The sequence below is a fragment of the Tamandua tetradactyla genome, chromosome 4, assembly GCF_023851605.1.
Source record: "Tamandua tetradactyla isolate mTamTet1 chromosome 4, mTamTet1.pri, whole genome shotgun sequence".
Lineage (NCBI taxonomy): Eukaryota > Metazoa > Chordata > Mammalia > Pilosa > Myrmecophagidae > Tamandua > Tamandua tetradactyla.
In genome coordinates, this window is record NC_135330.1 from 189,413,791 (window position 1) to 189,423,485 (window position 9,695).

The following is a 9,695-nucleotide window of genomic DNA, read 5'->3' on the forward strand; positions in this document are numbered from 1 at the left end:
AAATTAACACAACATTTAGAAATCATTCCATTCTACATATGTAATCAGTAATTCTTAACATCATCACATAGATGTATGATCATCATTTCTTAGTACATTTGCATCGATTTAGGAAAAGAACTAGCAAAACAACAGAAAAAGATATAGAATATTAATATAGAGAAAAAATAAAAATAAAAAAACATAAGACACAAACAAATAAACAACAAAAAAAAACTATAGCTCAGATGCAGCTTCATTCAGTGTTTTAACATAATTACATTACAATTAGGTAGTATTGTGCTGTCCATTTTTGAGTTTTTGTATCTAGTCTGTATCTAGTTTTTGTATCTAGTCTACCCTGTTGCACAGTCTGTATCCCTTCAGCTCCAATTACCCATTATCTTACCCTGTTTCTAACTCCTGCTGGTCTCTGTTACCAATGACATAGTCCAAATTTATTCTCGAATGTCGGTTCACATCAGTGGGACCATACAGTATTTGTCCTTTAGTTTTTGGCTAGACTCACTCAGCATAATGTTCTCTAGGTCCATCTATGTTATTACATGCTTCATAAGTTTATTCTGTCTTAAAGCTGCATAATATTCCATCGTATGTATATACCACAGTTTGTTTAGCCACTCGTCTGTTGATGGACATTTTGGCTGTTTCCATCTCTTTGCAATTGTAAATAATGCTGCTATAAACATTGGTGTGCAAATGTCCGTTGGTGTCTTTGCCCTTAAGTCCTTTGAGTAGACACCTAGCAATGGTATTGCTGGGTCATATGGCAATTATATATTCAGTTTTTGGAGGAACCGCCAAACTGCCTTCCACAGTGGTTGCACCATTTGACATTCCCACCAACAGTGGATAAGTGTGCCTCTTTCTCCACATCCTCTCCAGCACTTGTCATTTTCTGTTTTGTTGATAATGGCCATTCTGGTGGGTGTGAGATGATATCTCATTGTGGTTTTGATTTGCATTACTCTAATGGCCAGGGACATTGAGCATCTCTTCATGTGCCTTTTGGCCATTTGTATTTCCTCTTCTGAGAGGTGGCTGTTCAAGTCTTTTTCCCATTTTGTAATTGGATTGGCTGTCTTTTGTTGTTGAGTTGAACAATCTCTTTATAGATTCTGGATAATAGACCTTTATCTGATATGTCATTTCCAAATATTGTCTCCCATTGTGTAGGCTGTCTTTCTACTTTCTTGAAGAAGTTCTTTGATGCACAAAAGTATTTAATTTTGAGGAGCTCCCATTTATTTATTTCCTTCTTCAGTGCTCTTGCTTTAGGTTTAAGGTCCATAAAACCGCCTCCAATTGTAAGTTTCATAAGATATCTCCCTACATTTTCCTCTAACTGTTTTATGGTCTTAGATCTAATGTTTAGATCTTTGATCCATTTTGAGTTAACTTTTGTATAGGGTGTGAGATACGGGTCCTCTTTCATTCTTTTGCATATGGATATCCAGTTCTCTAGGCACCATTTATTGAACAGACTGTTCTGTCCCAGGTGAGTTGGCTTGACTGCCTTATCAAAGATCAAATGTCCATAAATGAGAGGGTCTATATCTGAGCACTCTATTTGATTCCATTGGTTGATATATCTATCCTTATGCCAATACCATGCTGTTTTGACCACTGTGGCTTCATAATATGCCTTAAAGTCCGGCAGCGTGAGACCTCCAGCTTCGTTTTTTTTTTCCTCAAGATACTTTTAGCAATTCGGGGCACCCTGCCCTTCCAGATAAATTTGCTTATTGGTTTTCTATTTCTGAAAAATAAGTTGTTGGGATTTTGATTTGTATTGCATTGAATCTGTAAATCAATTTAGGTAGGATTGACATCTTAACTATATTTAGTCTTCCAATCCATGAACACGGTATGCCCTTCCATCTATTTAGGTCTTCTGTGATTTCTTTTAACAGTTTTTTGTAGTTTTCTTTGTATAGGTCTTTTGTCTCTTTAGTTAAATTTATTCCTAGGTATTTTATTCTTTTAGTTGCAATTGTAAATGGAATTCGTTTCTTGATGTCCCCCTCAGCTTGTTCATTGCTAGTGTATAGAAATGCTACAGATTTTTGAATGTTGATCTTGTAACCTGCTACTTTGCTGTACTCATTTATTAGCTCTAGTAGTTTTGTTGTGGATTTTTCCGGGTTTTCGATGTATAGTATCATATCGTCTGCAAACAGTGATAGTTTTACTTCTTCCTTTCCAATTTTGATGCCTTGTATTTCTTTTTCTTGTCTAATTGCTCTGGCTAGAACCTCCAACACAATGTTGAATAATAGTGGTGATAGTGGACATCCTTGTCTTGTTCCTGATCTTAGGGGGAACGTTTTCAATTTTTCCCCATTAAGGATGATATTAGCTGTGGGTTTTTCATATATTCCCTCTATCATTTTAAGGAAGTTCCCTTGTATTCCTATCCTTTGAAGTGTTTTCAACAGGAAAGGATGTTGAATCTTGTCAAATGCCTTCTCTGCATCAATTGAGATGATCATGTGATTTTTCTGCTTTAATTTGTTGATATGGTGTATTACATTAATTGATTTTCTTATGTTGAACCATCCTTGCATACCTGGGATGAATCCTACTTGGTCATGATGAATAATTCTTTTAATGTGTTGTTGGATACGATTTGCTAGAATTTTATTGAGGATTTTTGCATCAATATTCATTAGAGAGATCGGCCTGTAGTTTTCTTTTTTTGTAATATCTTTGCCTGGTTTTGGTATGAGGGTAATGTTGGCTTCATAGGATGAGTTAGGTAGTTTTCCCTCCACTTCGATTTTTTTGAAGAGTTTGAGGAGAGTTGGTACTAATTCTTTCTGGAATGTTTGATAGAATTCACATGTGAAGCCGTCTGGTCCTGGACTTTTCTTTTTAGGAAGCTTTTGAATGACTGCTTCGATTTCTTTACTTGTGATTGGTTTGTTGAGATCATCTATCTCTTCTTGAGTCAAAGTTGGTTGTTCATGTCTTTCCAGGAACCCGTCCATTTCCTCTAAATTGTTGTATTTATTAGCGTAAAGTTGTTCATAGTATCCTGTTATTACCTCCTTTATTTCTGTGAGGTCAGTGGTTATGTCTCCTCTTCCATTTCTGATCTTATTTATTTGCATCCTCTCTCTTCTTCTTTTTGTCAATCTTGCTAAGGGCCCATCAATCTTATTGATTTTCTCATAGAACCAACTTCTGGCCTTATTGATTTTCTCTATTGTTTTCATGTTTTCAACTTCACTTATTTCTGCTCTAATCTTTGTTATTTCTTTCCTTTTGCTTGCTTTGGGGTTAGTTTGCTGTTCTTTCTCCAGTTCTTCCAAGTGAACAGTTAATTCCTGAATTTTTGCCTTTTCTTCTTTTCTGATATAGGCATTTAGGGCAATAAATTTCCCTCTTAGCACTGCCTTTGCTGTGTCCCATAGGTTTTGATATGTTGTGTTTTCGTTTTCATTCGCCTCAAGATATTTACTAATTTCTCTTGCAATTTCTTCCTTGACCCACTCGTTATTTAACAGTGTGTTGTTGAGCCTCCATGTATTTGTGAATTTTCTGGCACTCCGCCTATTATTGATTTCCAATTTCATTCCTTTATGATCTGAGAAAGTGTTGTGTATGATTTCAATCTTTTTAAATTTGTTAAGACTTGCTTTGTGACCCAGCATATGGTCTCTCTTTGAGAATGATCCATGAGCACTTGAGAAAAAGTTGTATCCTGCTGTTGTGGGATGTAATATCCTATAAATGTCTGTTAAGTCTAGCTCATTTATAGTAATATTTAAATTCTCAATTTCTTTATTGATCCTCTGTCTAGATGTTCTGTCCATTGATGAGAGTGGTGAATTGAAGTCTCCAACTATTATGGTATATGTGTCTATTTCCCTTTTCAGCGTTTGCAGTGTATTCCTCATGTATTTTGGGGCATTCTGGTTCGGTGCATGAATATTTATGATTGTTATGTCTTCTTGTTTAATTGTTCCTTTTATTAGTAAATAGTGTCCTTCTTTGTCTCTTTTAACTGCTTTACATTTGAAGTCTAATTTGTTGGATATTAGTATAGCTACTCCTGCTCTTTTCTGGTTGTTATTTGAATGAAATATCTTCTCCCAACCTTTCACTTTCAGCCTATGTTTATCTTTGGGTCTAAGATGTGTTTCCTGTAGACAGCATATAGAAGGATCCTGTTTTTTACTCTATTTTGCCAGTCTATGCCTTTTGATTGGGGAATTCAGTCCATTAACATTTACTGTTATTACTGTTTGGATAATATTTTCCTCTACCATATCTGATTTTCCTTCTTTCTACTCTCTTCTCCATACCTCTCTCTTCTGTCTTTTCGTATCTGACTCTAGTGCTCCCTTTAGTATTTCTTGCAGAGCTGGTCTCTTGGTCACAAATTCTCTCAGTGACTTTTTGTCTGAGAATGTTTTAATTTCTCCCTCATTTTTGAAGGACAATTTTGCTGGATATAGAAGTCTTGGTTGGCAGTTTTTCTCTTTTAGTAATTTAAATATATCATCCCACTGTCTTCTAGCTTCCATGGTTTCTGCTGAGAAATCTACACATAGTCTTATTGGGTTTCCCTTGTATGTGATGGATTGTTTTTCTCTTGCTGCTTTCAAGATCCTCTCTTTCTCTTTGACCTCTGACATTCTAACTAGTAAGTGTCTTGGAGAACGCCTATTTGGGTCTATTCTCTTTGGGGTGCGCTGCACTTCTTGGATCTGCAAATTTAGGTCTTTCATAAAAGTTGGGAAATTTTCAGTGATAATTTCTTCCATTAGTTTTTCTCCTCCTTTTTCCTCCTCTTCTCCTTCTGGGGCACCCACAACATGTATATTTGTGCGCTTCATATTGTCATTCAGTTCCTTGATCCCCTGCTCAAATTTTTCCATTCTTTTCCCTATAGTTTCTGTTTCTTTTTGGAATTCAGATGTTCCATCCTCCAATTCACTAATTCTAGCTTCTGTCTCTTTAAATCTACCATTGTAGGTATCCATTGTTGTTTCCATCTTTTCTACTTTGTCTTTCACTCCCATAAGTTCTGTGATTTGTTTTTTCAGTTTTTCTATTTCTTCTTTTTGCTCAGCCCATGTCTTCTTCATGTCCTCCCTCAATTTATTGATTTGGTTTTTGAAGAGGTTTTCCATTTCTGTTCGTATATTCAGCATTAGTGATCTCAGCTCCTGTATCTCATTTGAACTATTGGTTTGTTCCTTTGACTGGGCCATCTCTTCAATTTTCCGAGCGTCATCCGTTATTTTCTGTTGGCGTCTGGGCATTTAATCAGATTTCCCTGGGCGTGGGACCCAGCAGGTTGAAAGATTTTTCTGTGAAATCTCTGGGCTCTGTTTTTCTTATCCTGCCCAGTAGGTGGCGCTCGTGGAGCTCATCTGTCTGCGGGTCCCACCAGTAAAAGATGCTGTGGTTCCTTTAACTTTGGAAAACTCTCACTGTGGGGGAGGGTCGTCAGCTGAAGTGGCTTGGGGGAGTGCCAATCCGAATCTCCCAGCTGGCCCGGGAATCTGCGTGTGGGCAGGGTCGCCGGCCTCTGCGGCTTGGGGGAGCGCCTGTCCAAATTTCCCAGCCGCCTGGGGCGCCAAGCGTGGTGGGGGGGGCGTCGGCTGCTGTGGCTTGCGGGAGTGCCTATCCACCGTTCCCAGCCGGACCAGGAAGCCACGTGTTTGGAAGGGACCCCGGTCGCTGGTCTCCACAGCTTGGGGGATCTCCGATCCAATTCTCCCAGCTGGTCCAGGGGGCTGCACGTGGGAGGGGGCGCCAGCCGCCGCGGCTTCAGGGGATCGCCTGTCCAATTCTCCCAGCTGGCCCAGGAAGGAGGGAGGGAGGGACTCCAGCCGCCTGCCGCCCCGGCCCGGGGAAGCCCGCGCCCCTCAGTGATCTCACTGCAGCGGGTTCTCCCAGCCAGTCAGCCATTCCAGAATGGGGTACGCTGTCTTCTTGGTCTCTGTCGTGGCTCCGGGAGCTGTTCTGTATCGTTTCTACCTCCCTAGTAGCTGTTCTAGAGGAGGAACTAAGACCCGCGCGTCTTACTAAGCCGCCATCTTCTCCGGAAGTCCATCCAAGCATTCTTACAAATCTATAAAATTTGAATATATCAAAGCTCCCTTAAAATTAGTCTCTTTTATTTTGTATGAGGAATGAATATAAAATAATCTGGTCTTGAGTTCCCCAGTTTCTTTTGAGCAATGATCATACTTTTATTATGAGTTCCTTTATCAGTTCACCTTGTAGGACTGGAATTTTTCACATCAAAATGAATGCAGGTAGCTCCATCAGCCTGCCAGGCTGAGCTTTCATTTCAGCAAGGGTCTTTACTTCTCACTTACCTCCAGATTTTCCTGAAGACGCATGTCCTCAAAAAATTCTTCTCTGGTTTGTGACATCATAATAAAATTCCCTGGAGTCCTCACAGTTCATGTCATGCCTTGCGCCGTGCATTCCTTCTCCGGGACTCCCAGGTGCACCGCGTTCTGAATGTCCTCATCCCACGGCCCCAGCAGGCTGGGAAAGTCCTCAAGGAAAGGCCAGCGCACATGTGGCTCTGGATTAGCTCCCTGGTTTGATGCAGCGCCACATAAGGCATCCAGCCGGTGTTCTGATGAACAAGTACCCCTGTCCTTGACTCCTGAGGAGCTAAAAGGGCTTGTGGAATATTCAGTTGTAACGTTTGATGGTCAAACCTGAGAGCTACTGGCCGACAGGGATGAGCACATTCACCATTCTTCCTGGTGAGCTGTATCCCACACAGTCACACCTGTGAAGCTCTGAAGACCACATGGGCAATTGTATTATCACAGGTTCTGGCTTTTTTCATCTGAAACCTTAGAAATAAAAGGATTTTGAGGACACACTGGGAGCCTAAGCTTGTCAATAAAGAGCCATTTGTTGTATGGAGCTGGCATATTCAATAAGCACTGCAGACAAGAGGGCACTGCTGGAATCATGCTGTGCTGCTATCTCCACTGCTTATCTTCACTCTCCCTCTGCAGTCCTCTTTGTGCACCTGGTCTCTGCTCTCAATCCATGTATTTTCTCTCCAAGTGCAGCACATTACTTACCCCAAGTCTTGCCTTGGCTAACGTGAGGTTAATTCGAGGTGTCTCGCTATCTTTTATAGTAAGGCGGACACTGCTGAAAATGTTGTTTGTGTGAAGATGTGGTTTAAGGAGGGCTTTGGAAGATGCACTGAATAACCAGGCCTGTCGCCCATGCTCTAGCTGCCCTTTGGACTGGGGTTAAGCCCTTATTTAGATGCATCATGTCTATTTAAACCCCATTTCCTTACATTGGGATGCCTTTGCTAGGAAATGGCTCTGGTTCAACCCCCACCCTGAGCTGTGCCAGCCGATAAAACCCTGACACAACATGGGGGTCCCAGTGGTCACTCCCGGGTCTTTGCAGGATTTGTGCTGCCAGCCCAGCAGCCGAATAACCAGGCCTTCTCCTTCCCCATCTTTTAAAAAATATAAAATAAAATCCTTCTACTAGCCAGGCATTTGCAACTGCTAAAGCCTGAATGAGAATGTGAAAGGAATTATCTGAAAAAACAAAACACAATGTGGTATTTTTGCTAAGTTTAGTTATATCAGAGTTACTTTTGGATAGCTTGGGCCTCCCTACAACCTGAACAAGGCACTGCCTTTTTTTTTTTAATTGAGAGAGTTACACACACACACGCACATTCCAACCATACTATACAATCAGTGGCTCACATATCATCACACAGCTGCGCATTCCTCACCATGATCATCCTCAGAACACCCGCGTCACTCCAGAAAAGGAAATAAAAAAGGAACTCACACCCTCCCCCAACCCACACTATTTCAATCCACCCAATTTCTACCCTTTATCTCCCGTCATTATTCATTTACCCTCCATCCTTATTTTTTTACTCATCTGTCCATACTCTGGATAAAAGGAGCATCAGACACAGGACTTTCACAACCACCTAGTCACACTACAAAAGCCTTTTACACTGTCCTCCTCAAGAATCAAGGCTGCTGGGACACAGCTCAGTAGTTTCAGGTATGTTCTCTGGCCACTCCAAAGCACCATAAACTAAAAAGGGATATCTATATACAGTGTAAGGATAACCTCCAGGATAACTTCTCAACACTGTTTGAAATCTCTCAGCCACTGAAACTTTTATTTTGCTCATTTCTCTCTTCCCCCCTTTTGGCTTTCTCATTCCCATGATGCCAGGTCCTGGTTCATCCCCGGGAGCAGGTCCCATGTTGCCAGGGAGAGTCACACCCTTGGGAGTCATGTCCCACGTAGGGGGAGGGCAGTGAGTTCACATGCCAAATTGGCTTAGAAAGAAAGGCCATATCTGATCAACAAAAGAGGTTCTCTGGGGGGGGGGGGGGGTGACTTTAGGCATATTTATCACTAGGCTGAGCTTCTCTTTTTTAAGATTAAGCTTCAAAGGGGTGAGCTCCAAGATTGAGGGTTCAGCCTATTGAACTGGTTGTCCCCAGTATTTGCAAGAGTATCAGGAACTCCCCAGATAGGGGAAGTTGAATATTTCTTCCTTTCTTCTTAGTCCCCCAAGGGGACTTTGCAAATACTTGTTTATTCTCTGCCCATACTACTCTGGGATATATCAGAGCATCACACTAACCTGTACAAATCAACGAGATCTCACGCCCTATTCAAGGTTTCATGTAATTATGGTGTTCAAGTAGAGTGACCATACAAGTTCAAGAATGTGCTACGCAAAATATAAATTTTGCACCAAATAAACATCACTCACGTTGGTCTCACACAGAGATTGAAGTTTGAAAATATGGGCCATATCATTTCTTCCCCTGTATTCTGATTTACCTTAGTCCTATCCAGATCAGATTCACTCATATCTCTAGACAAAATCTGATCACTTTTTCAGTTTTTTAAACATTTGCTAAATGGGGTACTGCTGACTTTCATAGCTTCAGTGCTCTAATTCTGAGTCTCAGGTGTTACATAAATACCCAAGTTTCAGGGGACAACCAGGTTATATGCAAACAGCTCAGTACCTTAGATTTTAGAAATAAGTTACAACTCCTGAATAGATGTGACTGCTCTAAGAGCTTGCAATCTAGGTGCCTTTACAATAGGCCCCAATCTCATAACTCATGGTCTCGACTTCAATTCTCTGAATTTATATATTATAGTTAGTCCATCTGAATGAGGCATGATAATATGTGTCTTTCTGTTCTGGACATTTCATTCAACATACAGCTCTTAAGGTTCATTCATCTCGTTGCCTGCCTCACAACTTCATCCCTTCCTGCTGCTGCTCAGTAGTCCATGGTATGTATACACGATTGTTCCCCCTTCCCTCCCTCAGTTGTACTCTCAGGCCACCTCCTTCCATTGCAAATCAAGAACACTGCTGCCATACACACCAGTGAAGGCATTACCTTTTTCTTTCTTCCTCTTTTTTTTTTCTTGGAGTTCAAATTCAAATTTGAACTCTTCAGAGTAGCTTTAGCTTCAAATGCATGGCAGGAGTAACTCCACAGGGTTTGATCCTTTCTTAAGTGAAGCAGCTTTTCTCTTACCTGCTCGTCCAGACCACCACACTCCCCAGTCCACGTTCTTACTTTTTAATAGCCCTTTCACCCGGGAGATTGTTGAAAAGGGGAAAAATAACTTTGCAGTTGATGTTGAGTCAATGTAAATAAGCATGAAACAAACCCCCC